Consider the following 12,481-nt stretch of genomic DNA (forward strand, 5'->3'; position numbering starts at 1 on the left):
TTATATATTTGGAAAACCTTGTCAGATAATGGTGTATTCTGCAAGTATTAATGGTAAGAGAGGTATTTAAGGATATTTAGTGGATGTGAGGGCTATGAATTTGAAATTGTCATTGGAGAAACAGGAAAAGGACTATCATTGTAGAGGTAGAAAAGACATTGTTTTTAGGCTGTTTTATAGAGACATCTTTTGGTATATATTTAAAAAAACTTGAGTGCTCTTGAGTAAAGAGAAGGTTTGAGATACAATTCTGAAGACATATAAGCCATTATTAATTTGAAGAAGGGTCAGAACCAGAATATTCAAGTGAAGATGTTTAAGAGGCAGTAGAGGATAAAGAGCTGAGTCAAAGAGAGGATGGAAAGTTGCACTCACAGGCTGTTTTAGATAATGAAATTAAATAGCAAGCATATCTTAACATGTAAATGGATTATATGCCAAAAGAGTTTTTATTGGTTGGTCAGAACACAGACCACACTTTCCTTGATAAACCATGTTATACATGGCTTTTAGGTCATAGGCTCTAAGCTCTTCAACTTAACCTTGATGTCAAAAAGGGGTGATCCATGTCCCTTACAGAGCTTGCAAATAATATTTGTTAATACTTACCATTTTTTTAAAAAAATATAAAACTTGTTAAATCTTAAAAATTGAATCTTTCTATGTCTCTGTGTCTGTCTCTCTCTCTGTCTCTCGGTCACACGCACGCGTGCGCACGCACACACACACACACTCACACACACACATTGCTTTTTCAATCTCTCTTAAAAATTCACATTGGCAAGACTAAGCCTGCATGCCTACACAACAAATGCAGTAGCAAATACAGTCATCTGAAAGAGTTAAAACCCACCCCTTTTGAGACTTTATCTTAGTACCCTACAACTTTATTTTATCTTAGACCCACCTGCTTCAGTCTTAGCTTTGGGCATTTTATGAAATATATATTTGGAAAACTTTGTCAGATTGGGTGTATTCTGCAAAGAATAATGGTGAGAATGGTGTTTGAAGATATTTGATGGATGTGAAGACTATGAATTTGAAATTGTCTTTGGAGAAACAGGAAAAGGACTATCATTGTAGAGGTGGAAGAGACTTTATAGAGACAATGGTATATACTTAAAACTTGAGTGCTCTTTTGTGAGTGGTATTTTGTGATCCTCATAATGTATTTGTTTACCATATTATTCTTTCTAGTAATATTTGCCCTGAAACCTAACCACGGCACGCAATAATTTTTGTAAGTGAAACATGCTCGCATTACAAATGAGATATCACGAATAGATTCCCTCTCATTCTAGTAGGTTTGGATTTCCCCCCTCGTCTTCTGTTGTCTGTAAATTCTCTGAAGGACTTCATTCCTTCCTTAACTGTTGACTGTTTCCTTCGGCTAGAAAGAATATTATTAGATTTATATTTCAGAAAATAAACAAAAAAGTAAAAACCCACTTGGCTTGTGTTGTGGAGTGCAGGTTAGAGGGAGTTAAGACTGGAGAAAGGACATTGTACAATCAGTAGGAATTTTACATCTGCCAGTCAGGAGAGAGGTGTGGACTGAATATATACATTCGGGTATTGTTTGCCACAGGTAGTGGTTGATACTGGAAATACAGTGGCTGGTTAAGACATGGTCTAGAATGAAGTCTTGGGAAAAGTGACATTGAGGAGGTACTCCTAAGAATAGGAACTAGTAGAGACTGAAAAAAGATCTCAGAGTTAGAAGAGGAATTCAGAAAGAGGAGTGTCATGTAAGCCAAAGGGAGAGTTTTAAAAAGGAAGGAGTAAAAAATAAACTGAGTGGGAGAAGTTACACAAATCAAGAATTAAGAATTCACATTTGGATTTGTCAGCTAGGAAGTGATCCTTACGCTGATTATAAAATGTTTAGCTTTAAGGATGTGAGGATTTAGTAAACCTTTGACCATCTATGTGAATTTGTTCATGTTAAAAGAATGAATCTTGTTTATTCTAATCCTAACAAAATATTCTTGTCATATAACAGCATCATGGGAAAAAGAAAAAAAACCCAAAAATTTATTGACAAAAATAATCAAATGATAAATGAATAATAATTAATTCTACCTTCAATGACTATATAAAGTTATCATCTAAACTGGGAGACTTTTAAGAAGGAAAGGGATAACTATTAATAATTGTAATAAGGATGAATGTCATTTAACCCCTGCAATCAGGGAGGAATGCTCATCCTGTTTATAGTTCACAGTTCACATTTATTGAGTGCTAGCTATTGAGTGCCAGCCGCTGAGAGGAGTTCTTTACCAGTTTGTCTGATTCAATGACTACGGGTTTTAGTTGCCAACATTATTAATTCTTTCTCTGTATATATTGAATTTATTGACAAAAATGCTATGTGTAATTTTGATGACCTTGTAGAACATTACTTTTATTTAAGAAATACACACATACAAAAATTGGTACCCAGTGTATACCAAATTATGTCCTAGAGAATGGAGAAATGAAGATGATTAATAATAGTACTCATTGTTAATGATCTACCAGTGTAGTTGAAGATCTGAGAACAAAATTTTAATATAATATGGTAAAGTGTCATGATGATAGTGTAGTTTGTGAAGGCCACAACTTGTATTTTTTATATTTTATGTCCTGTATTTCTTAGGGTTGAGTTTATAGTGTATTAAAACTTGGTAAGGTACAGTTTGCTTTCTGCAGGAAAAAACAAAAACAAAAACAAAATACCAGTGGAAAATACAAGGTATAGGTAATTATATGGATAAGTGGGGTTTTCTCTACCCTAGAAAGTATATTCTGCGTGTGTGCACATGTGTGTGTGAATGTGTGTGAATGTGTGTGTGACAGAGAGAGAGAGGGAGGGAGGGAGATTAGTTCTATATCACAAAGGGATACATTTCCATATCTATAATGTAATTTTAGCCACACTCAAGCTATATTCTCTGAAGGGTCTGGCATATTTCTCTGACACATCTGGTAGATATGTATGGCATTAATTAGCATAGGTATTGCTATAAATGACATGTCAGTCCAGGACAACAAAAAGTATTTGTTACTGATGTCAATCATTCATCCTTTGTCAGTTCAAAAGGCTTCCCTAAAGGAATGCACATTGATCTTCACTGATCCAAAATACAGCAAAACCATTCCTGTGTTCTAGAAACAAAAGTGGAACTACCTATGTTTGAAAAGCCATATGGAGACATTCATACAGAAAGTGCATGTTTATAAATTTGAGTAGTAAGACTGTTACATTAGGCCAAGATTAATTGAATCTTTTGAAAAGAAAACTGCAGTTTTCTGGAATCCTAAAATCTAATCTCAAATGAGTTTGTTTCCTCAAAGCTTTAATTTTTAGTAGCCTAATTTGTGTTTTTGCTTCATCTGGAGATAATTTTGGAGTATGCCAGGTAAATATCCCTTACAATGGTTAAAAACAAAGGTGACCACACGAGTATCAATTTGTGACTACACTGATGGCTTAAAGAAGTACTCTTCTGCCTCTGTAACTCTGGTTTTCCTATCTGGCTATTTTGATACAGATACTGATTGATTTTGTTTATTTATCATAATCCTATTATAGTTTTCTTTTTGTAATAATAATCACAAGTGTAATACTCTTATATATCTGAGCAAAAACTGGCTTTAAATGATACGTTTCCCCAAAACGTCTATATTTTATTTCCAGTTTTTCTCCAAAAGTTCCCCCTACATTCTAATTTATTATTTAATGGAACGCAATATGAATGACTTTAAGAGAGTGTGATCTAGGGTATGGCACAAGTTGAAGACATTTATCTTAATATTTCATTTTAATGAGGCAGAAAATATCCATTATTAGAAAACTATAATTTGATAAAATTTGTAGAATACAATTAATTTCCTTAAAATTATGAATGTTCATACCACCATGGAGCAGATAATCATACATCACATTTCAGTGTCCTTGTAAAGGTAGTATGTGTTACGTTTTTACATCTTATAGATTTGCTAGAGAATTAACATGAATCAGGATTTAGGACGTACCCATGTTGTGTACTTTAGTTTGACCAACATGCTGTGTTTGAATAGCAGTTCCTAACCTTTGTATCGTCTTTAAAATTTTTACTCCAGATCTCTTGCCCTGCCTACAGACCCTCTGCTATCTGTTTCTGGTCTGTCTCATGCTCTTGAAATCATCTTTTTTTATTATTCCATTAAAATTTTTAAAAATGGATTTTCCTTTACACTTTTCTAATCATCCTGTAATTCTTTAGCTCTAAGACATTAAAATGAATGAGTAAAAATATTTGATACCTAATCGTCTCTGCCAGTCCATTCAAACTCATGGATTTGCAAAATTATGTTAAAGTCTTTTAAAAATACATTTGAGTAGGCTTTTGTAGTCATTTGGATTTTGAATATTAATTTTCTCTTGCTATGCTGCTTAGCCATAAAAATGAAAAAGAAGATGGATGTGGGTTTCTTTTAGTGGTGTTAATTTAAAGTACTTGATTTATTTATTATAATATTCAACAATGGCAATTCCTATTTTCTCTGTTCACATCAGATCCAACAGAAAATAATGAGAAGCCCCCACCCACCAGCACAGTAAGAAAAAGTTTGATGCGTTTTGTAATAATTGATTAAAAGTATAATTTCCCCCTAGATCAAACAAATAATAGAAGTCTGTTGAAGCTTTGTCCTGACCTATTCTGGAAGTAGAAGAATACCCTGGAGAAAGAAGCATTGTAAGCACAAAGAGTAAGACTCCTCAATCCTGGGAGAGAGAATTAAAGTCTAACCCTCCAAATGTAAGTCATCTATACTCTATATTTTCCATCCCTCAGTTTTTGTAGCTATTCAGGTATTAGTAGAAAAATATGTGATGCAAATATTTGGATGTATTTTCTGTACAAAATATATAGGTGTTTTTGTTGTTAACCTTGAATTTCTATTTGTGTTAACATTTTCTGAATCGTAACATAAGGTGATGCTTTGCAATAATACTATTTAATGCAGAATGGATTATTTTTAATTTTATCTTCTGGCAAAGAATTGTTAAGAATTTTGAGAGTATTCTGATGAAAAGAAGGTAACTTCCTTTGATTTAGTATCTACAATTGTGCCATCATAATCCCTTTTTGCACTAAACTTTAGTTCTTTCTTTTTCTTTTTTTATTTCTTTATATCTGAGAATAAGACTATCTTAATATATCTATTTAAATCCACCTTCCAGTAAGAGAGACATTAAGTCCTTTTTTTCACTTTGCATAGTGAAAATGAATTGGAATGAATTTGTATCCATAATCCACTATAAAAATATATAAATTTTGTCAGCTCAGTGTACTGGAAGGACTGATTCCCTATCTCATTAGGAAGAACTTAAAAGATGTGTGTTCATGATTATATAGAAAGAATTCAGTTGCTGTTTATAAATTGGTAGGAAGAATGATGATTAAAGGCAATGCTTATTTTAGGAAAATTACTTGGGAAGAAATTTCTTGTCAGTTGTCACTTTTATCTGAAAAGTTACTTACTGCATCGCCCTTGTGATAAGGCACTTGATATGTGATATACGGCTTACTGCCAGAAATTTGACTTTCGCTTAACAGTTGATAACCCTTTTCATTCTTCAGTGAATGAGCTCAGTGGAAGAGTATTGTTTTGATTTTAAAAAGTCTGAATCATGGAAATTATGTCAAAATTGAAACATGTATTTTACAGGTTTTAAATGTGATATTCTTATTGACATAGCATCTGACAAAGTTGTCAAAGTAGATTGCAGTAAGAAATCTTCATAATTTATCAGTTCACATTTAATATTGTTTAGAACATTTGATAGAGCCTGGAAACACTCTGGCCATTTCCAACACTACAATTATGAATTAGGATTTTTGAATTTAGCATAAACTATGTAGATAAAAAAAACTTTAGTGGTTTTGGTCTTAGATATTTAGTTCTAAATTTTTCTGTCATTGAACTAGATAGAGATGCCTTGGGAAACATTACAAACATTATTATTCCTTTCGCTGATGTGAAACAATTGTTCCTTATGTAAAATTTTAATATTTGCTATTGAAAAGTGTGACAGAAATTTTAAAAAGTTATTTAGATTTGACGAGTAAGTGGTAAACTCTTATTTACAGGTTTGAGATTGATGAAGGATTGGAAAATATTATTTTTTACAGAAAACTTTTGTGGATCTTCTCTACAATATTGTACATTGTAATATGTACAATATTACATATATATATAATCAATGAATATAGATTAAGTATACCAATAATAACATGCTTGAATCTCATAAACATAATGTTGAGTGAAAAAAACCTAGCACAAATGAATAATGTATGTATGATTTCTTTTCTATAAAGTTCCAAAAAAGTGATTACAGCAAAATTAAAAATAATAGTTAAATTCTAGGTAGGTGGTAAACACTGAGGTAGAGTTTCTAGGAGCTTCTGGTATGTCACCAACATGCTATTGATTCACTAGGCTGGTGGTTGCATGGATATTTATGCTATGCACAGCCATTAATGAAAAGCTAAGTGCGTCTTTGCTAAGATCGGGTATAAGGCAAGGGTGTCCTTATCACTTCTATTCACTATTATACTGGAAATCCTAGCTAAGGTAATAAGAAAGGAAATAAAAGCAGCCAGATTGGAAAGGAAGAAATACGACTATTTGCGGATACCATGATTATCTATGTAGAACATCTCAAAGAAATCAACCAAATAAAACCTCCTGTAAGTAATAAATGATAACAAGGTTGCAGAAAACAAGATTAATATACAAGTCAGTTGTTTTCCTTTGTCCCAGCAATGAACAACTGGGATTTGAAATGAGTACCATTGGGGCACCTGAGAAGCTCAGCTGGTTGAACGTCCAGCTCTTGATTTCAGCTTAGGTCATGATCTCGTGGTTCATGAAATTGAGCCCCACATGGGACTCTGCACTGACAGTGCAGAGCCTGCTTGGGATTCTCTCTCCCTCTCTCTCTGCTCCTCTTCCTGTCTTTCTCAAAATAAATAAAACTCAAAAAAATAAAAATATGGTACCATTATATTAGCACCAAAAATATCCTGAAACCCAGGTACAAATCTATTATCTATCTATCTATCTATCTATCATCTAACTAATATAAAATACAATATTACATATATATATATACATACATTAAAATATATAATATTTATATGTTAAAATATTAGAAAACTATAAAATTCTGATGAAAGATAAGAAAATCAAAGATCTACAGGATATTCCATGTCTCTGCAGAAACAAATGCAATATAATTGTAATGTCGTGTCTTCTTTCCTTCATCTACATATTCAACACAATCACAATAAAATGCCAACAGGTTATTCTGTGAATATTGATAAACTGATTCTTAAGTTTATCTGGAAAACAAAAGACAACAAGTAAATAATATTATATTGAAGAAGAACAAAGTTAGAGGACTGACACTCCCTGACTTCAAGACCTTGTATAAAACTACAGTGATTGGGCACCTGGGTGGCTCAGTCAGCTGAGCATCCAACTTCAACTCAGGTCATGATCTTGCGGTCATGAGTTTGAGCCCCGCATCAGGCTCTGTGCTGGCAGCTGAGAGCCCGAGGCCTGCTTCAGATTCTGTGTCTCTGTCTCTCTTTGCCCCTCCCCTGCTCTTGCTCTGTGTCTCTCTCTCTCTCTCTTTCTGTCTCTCAAAAAATTAAACATTTAAAAAAATTTAAAAAAATAAAAATAAACAAGAGCTTTAAATAGATCTAATGAAAAAAGATATACAGATGGAAAACAAGGAAATGAGAAGATGCTTAGTATTTATTTCATTAGGGAATTAGGAATTAAAAAATGAGATATCACTACATACCTATTAGAATGACTAAAATTTGAAACACTGACATGCCAAATGCTGTCAAGACTGTAGAGCAAGAAGGACTGTGATTCATTGGTGGGAATGAAAAGTGATACAGCCGCTTTGGAAAACAGTTTGGGAGTTTATTATGAAGTTAAACATACATATAATACTTACCATGCAGTCTAGCTATTGTACTACTTTGTAATTACCCAAATGAGTTGCAAATTTATGTCCACATAAAAATTTGTACAAGAGTGTTTATAGAAGCTTTATTCAAAATTGCCCAAACTTGGAAGCAACCAAGATGTTCTTCAGGAGGTGAATGGGTAAACAATCTGTGATACATACATATAATGGACTATTTATTGATCAAGAGAAATGACCTATTAAGCCACAAAAAGACATGGAGGAAATTTAATATTAATGAATGAAGGTCTCTGAAAAGGCTATATGCTGTATGATTCCAGCTCTCTGACATTTTGGAAAAGGCAAAACTACAGAGACCTTAAAAAGATCAGAGGTCGCCAGAGTTGTGGGGAGGGACTGATGAATTAGTGGAGTTTTATTATTTTTATTTTTTATTTTTTTGAATAGGTGGACTTTTAGAGTAGTGAAATTACTCTGTATAGTAACGTAATGGTGGATACATGACATTGTGAATGTGTCAAAACCCATAGAGCTGTATAAAACTAACAGTGAACCCTAACTCTGTACTTTAGTTAATAACAGTGTTGTAGTATGAGTTCATCAATTGTAGAAAATGTACCACACTAATGCAAGATGTTAATAATAATAGAAACTTTATGTATTTTGGAGATGGAGAAGAGAATATGTATGGGTCTCTGTGTACTTTCTGCTCAATTTCTCTTTGAATATAAAACTACTCTAAAAAATAAGATATTTTAGATAATTTTTTGCAAGTCTAATATAATTTTAAAAATCAAAAATCTCATTGATTTGGTTAGTTAGAATTCTGAGAAAAAGGTAATTTCAAATTTGATCTGAGTATTCAAAGTTAAAAAGATGCAATTTAAAATCAATATTTTGTGATCTTACAAAACATTGTTTCATTTGGGGAAAGTCCTAATGTCCATAAAGGAAGACTTCTATACTTGAATATATTTAGTAACTTTTTATGACAATTTATTTACCTAGCATAAATGTATCTTTATTTTAAGATAGATGTTTCAGTTTTGATTTTAAAAATAAATACTTTTTTTTGGTAATATAACACAAATTCATTCTGTAATAATTAAACACTCTTCTTTATTGAGTTGTTCATAGCTTCTTTCCTTAAATTTTAATACATTTTGTGCAGTGGTCCACCATCCTCAGAAATACTTTTTTACTTAAGTAAATTAAAGTTAATTTGTTAATTTTAACATTAGTATGTTGTAAAAGAAATGAAAAACACAGATGCTCTTTGTATCCCATCTTTGAATACAAATTTTCAAATATAGATTTGGTTTTAAAAGTACCAGATATGGACTCCTTTGTAACCCCTTCTAAAATTTTCTTTCCTTTTTTCTTTCTTCCCCTCCCTCTTTTTCTCTTTCCTTTCTCCTTTCTTTCTCAGTATATTCTTTTGTTTAATTTTCCAAGGAGTAAATATAATCTTATTTAACTGGTTGACATTAACAGAAACCAGGAATTTATTATTCATAAAAACGAAACAGAAAAAAAAATCCCCCTTTTCTTCAGATTCTGGATACAGCTAGGCTCAACACAAATGTCTCGGGAGAATGCATCTGTTGCTATTGCATTTTTTTTGTTTCTTTGAAAACTTGGCATTTGTAATATATCTATGATTTTGATTTGTCTTGGCCAAAACCCAGATTACCAAGGAATTACATTTTGAACATATTCAACTAAGAATTATCTTTGTAGCAACTTTTCCCTTGCCATATTGAAATTTTGGGAATAAAATCAGATTTTGTTTCAGAAATCAGCTATGTTTCTTCCTAGTGCCAGAATGATTTTTTTTATGTTAAAGAGACACAAAGCAATACTTAAAATCTGAAACGTATTTTAAGCATACCGTGTAGGAAATAGTCCCATTTTTGCATTTGACACACCTGGGGTCAAATGTTTGCTCTGCCGTGTTATTTGTTTATATTGATCTTGGGTTAAGTTTGGCATGTGAGAAGTAACAATAACAACAACAACAACAACAACAATAATAATAATAATAATTTCCTTATAGGCTTAGATGAAGATTAAATCTCCAAGCACAAAAAATACCTGGCACACAGCAGGTATTTAATTAATGGTAGTGGTCTTTCTCTTGCTTATTTTGTATATATGTAGAAGTGTGTGTGTGTATAAATGAATGTGTGTGTATATTTGTATGTATTAATGTGTTTATATACATATATATGTATATTTATGTGTTTGTCTGTATCCATCTATATATCTCTATCTCTATCTCAGTCTCTGTATCTCTTACAGCGATGTGCAATATATAGCCGTTTATTCCACTTACTAAGTTCTGAAGCAGAGAATTCTTCTGGAAATGATACAGTCTGGAAAGGAATTCTATCACCACATGGAAATATTTAAAAGCTTATTATTTCTTTGTGCCCTAGTATTTTCATAATTTTATATTTAATCTACCTGGAATGTGTATAAATTTTTAAAAGATCTAAAGAATATTTTTCCTTTAAAAATTCCTGGCAGACAACAGAATTCTTTTTTTAATCTCATTCAATGTATAATTCAGAGAATGATCTATTAATTAGTACACATTGATTTGAGTTCAAAAAGATGTGCACTGTCAGTTTGAGAAGATGTTTGGGAATATGGAAAACAAAATAACTTATATGTCTGAAAAGAGACATGTCAGTTTTAACAAGATAAAAAAATGCAAGGTTGAAGTTGAATCTTTCTGAAAAATTGACATTTGTATGATTTTGTTTTCACTAAATAGCAAGGCACCAGTTTCTTGGGGGCAGCTTTACAGAGCTGTGTCCATAACTGATTTGAATCTTTGTAGAATAGAAATTTAACAAAATAAAGTGTAATATTCCATGTTCTCTTCTAATAATGTAGACTTTTTTTAGCAGAAGCAGCTGTTAATATCTTAAAAAATTTTTTTTTTAACATTTATTTATTGTTGAGAGAGAGAGACAGAGTGCAAGCAGGGGAAGGGCAGAGAGAGAGGGAGACAAAGAATCCGAAGCAAGTTCAGGCTCTGGGCTGTCAGCACGGAGCCCGATGTGGGGCTCAAACTCAAGAACTGTGAGATCAGGACCTGAGCTGAGGTCAGATGCTTGCTTAACTGACTGAGCCAACCAGGCACTCCAAAAGCAGCTGTTAATATCTTAAGGAAGTAGCACATGCCTGAATATCTCACCTGAATTTGTGTCTTGTGATTTCTAAAAGACTACCTAAAATATTAACTAATTAGTTGCTCTCAGACACTGAAAGAAGGGTTGTAGCAAAGGACATAATGCTTAAAGACATAGGATGAGATCCACCAGGATAAGTATTAGGAAAGCCTGACCTGTTGGTTTGAAGTGATTATTATTAAAAAACAAAAAAAACCCAACTAGTTAAAACTTGTATTTTTCTCACACCTCTTCATATTTTAAAGGCAGGGTAGTGACGATAAAACTTCTTGTTAAACCCAAAGTGTATGGTGGCTTCAGTCTTTTTGAAAGACCAGTGAGTTACACATTGAATCCACCTCCAAGTTAATGATGCAAAATTATATCTGGGACAAGGGACTCAGTATTCCTGGGATGAATAACATTTTTTAGTGGGTATACTGATGACCTAGTTTTGCGGGGTTGACAGTTCTCTCCATGTAACCACTATTACTTAAGTGCCCCATTTTGAGGATAGCCCTGTGGGACAACACTAAGAAGCAACAAAGTGGTCTTGGGTCAGGTATCAGAGTATATTGAAGGTGTATGTTCTCCACAGATAGGCTCTGAAGGTCATTTCTGCTGAACTCTCTTAAATGTTTAGTGATTTTATTGTTGTACAACTTAAAAGGTCCAACTTCTCTTTTGGCAAATAAGGGTATACCATTTTTTTTTCTACATGTGGACCGTATTTTAGGTTTGTCCAAAAGGCATTATGTGTATTAAAACCTAATACCTTTACCTAAAGTAAGCACCCATCAGTCATCTCAGTTAACTTAAGCTAAATGAAAATATTTGTTAATTTGCTGATCTGGGCAAATTAGTTAGGAATGTTTTTCACTAAAAATTATTTTAAATATTCTGTTTAGTTCAGAATCCAAAGGGTAGCTTTCCTTAAGATTTTTATTTTAAAATATTGTAAACTTTCGGAAAATATCATTATAGGCATCCAGATATCCAAGTTTGACATATGTGAATATTTTGTTATATTTCTTTAGATTTCGTTCTTTTTAAGAAATATAATGCCACAAATACAGTAAAAGCTATGTGCTTTCATCCTGTCTCCTTTTCTCTCTCTTTCTTTCTGTACTACACTGAAGTTGGTGTTTATGTATATATCTTACATTTTGTTTTTTGTGATTTTAAAATTAATGGAAGTGGCATCATATCAAATCTACCCTTCTGAAACATTTTTACTTGCAAAATTATACAGGGAATTTATCCATATTGATACACACAAGTCTGATTTTTTAGTTTTTTTTAGAGTCAGCTGGTTTTATATATA

General features: G+C 32.4%; 1 protein-coding gene across 1 annotated transcript in view; it reads left to right on the forward strand.

Moving 5' to 3' along the window:
• The window catches only part of FOXP2 (forkhead box P2), a 564,152-nt gene that overhangs the window by 63,885 nt on the left and 487,786 nt on the right, over positions 1-12,481 (forward strand). The window contains exon 2 of the mRNA XM_032592431.1: positions 4,640-4,784. The gene's annotated coding sequence lies outside the window, so the exon portion shown is untranslated. The remainder of the gene's footprint in view (positions 1-4,639; positions 4,785-12,481) is intronic.

This window comes from Lynx canadensis, chromosome A2 (assembly GCF_007474595.2).
Source record: "Lynx canadensis isolate LIC74 chromosome A2, mLynCan4.pri.v2, whole genome shotgun sequence".
Taxonomy (NCBI): domain Eukaryota; kingdom Metazoa; phylum Chordata; class Mammalia; order Carnivora; family Felidae; genus Lynx; species Lynx canadensis.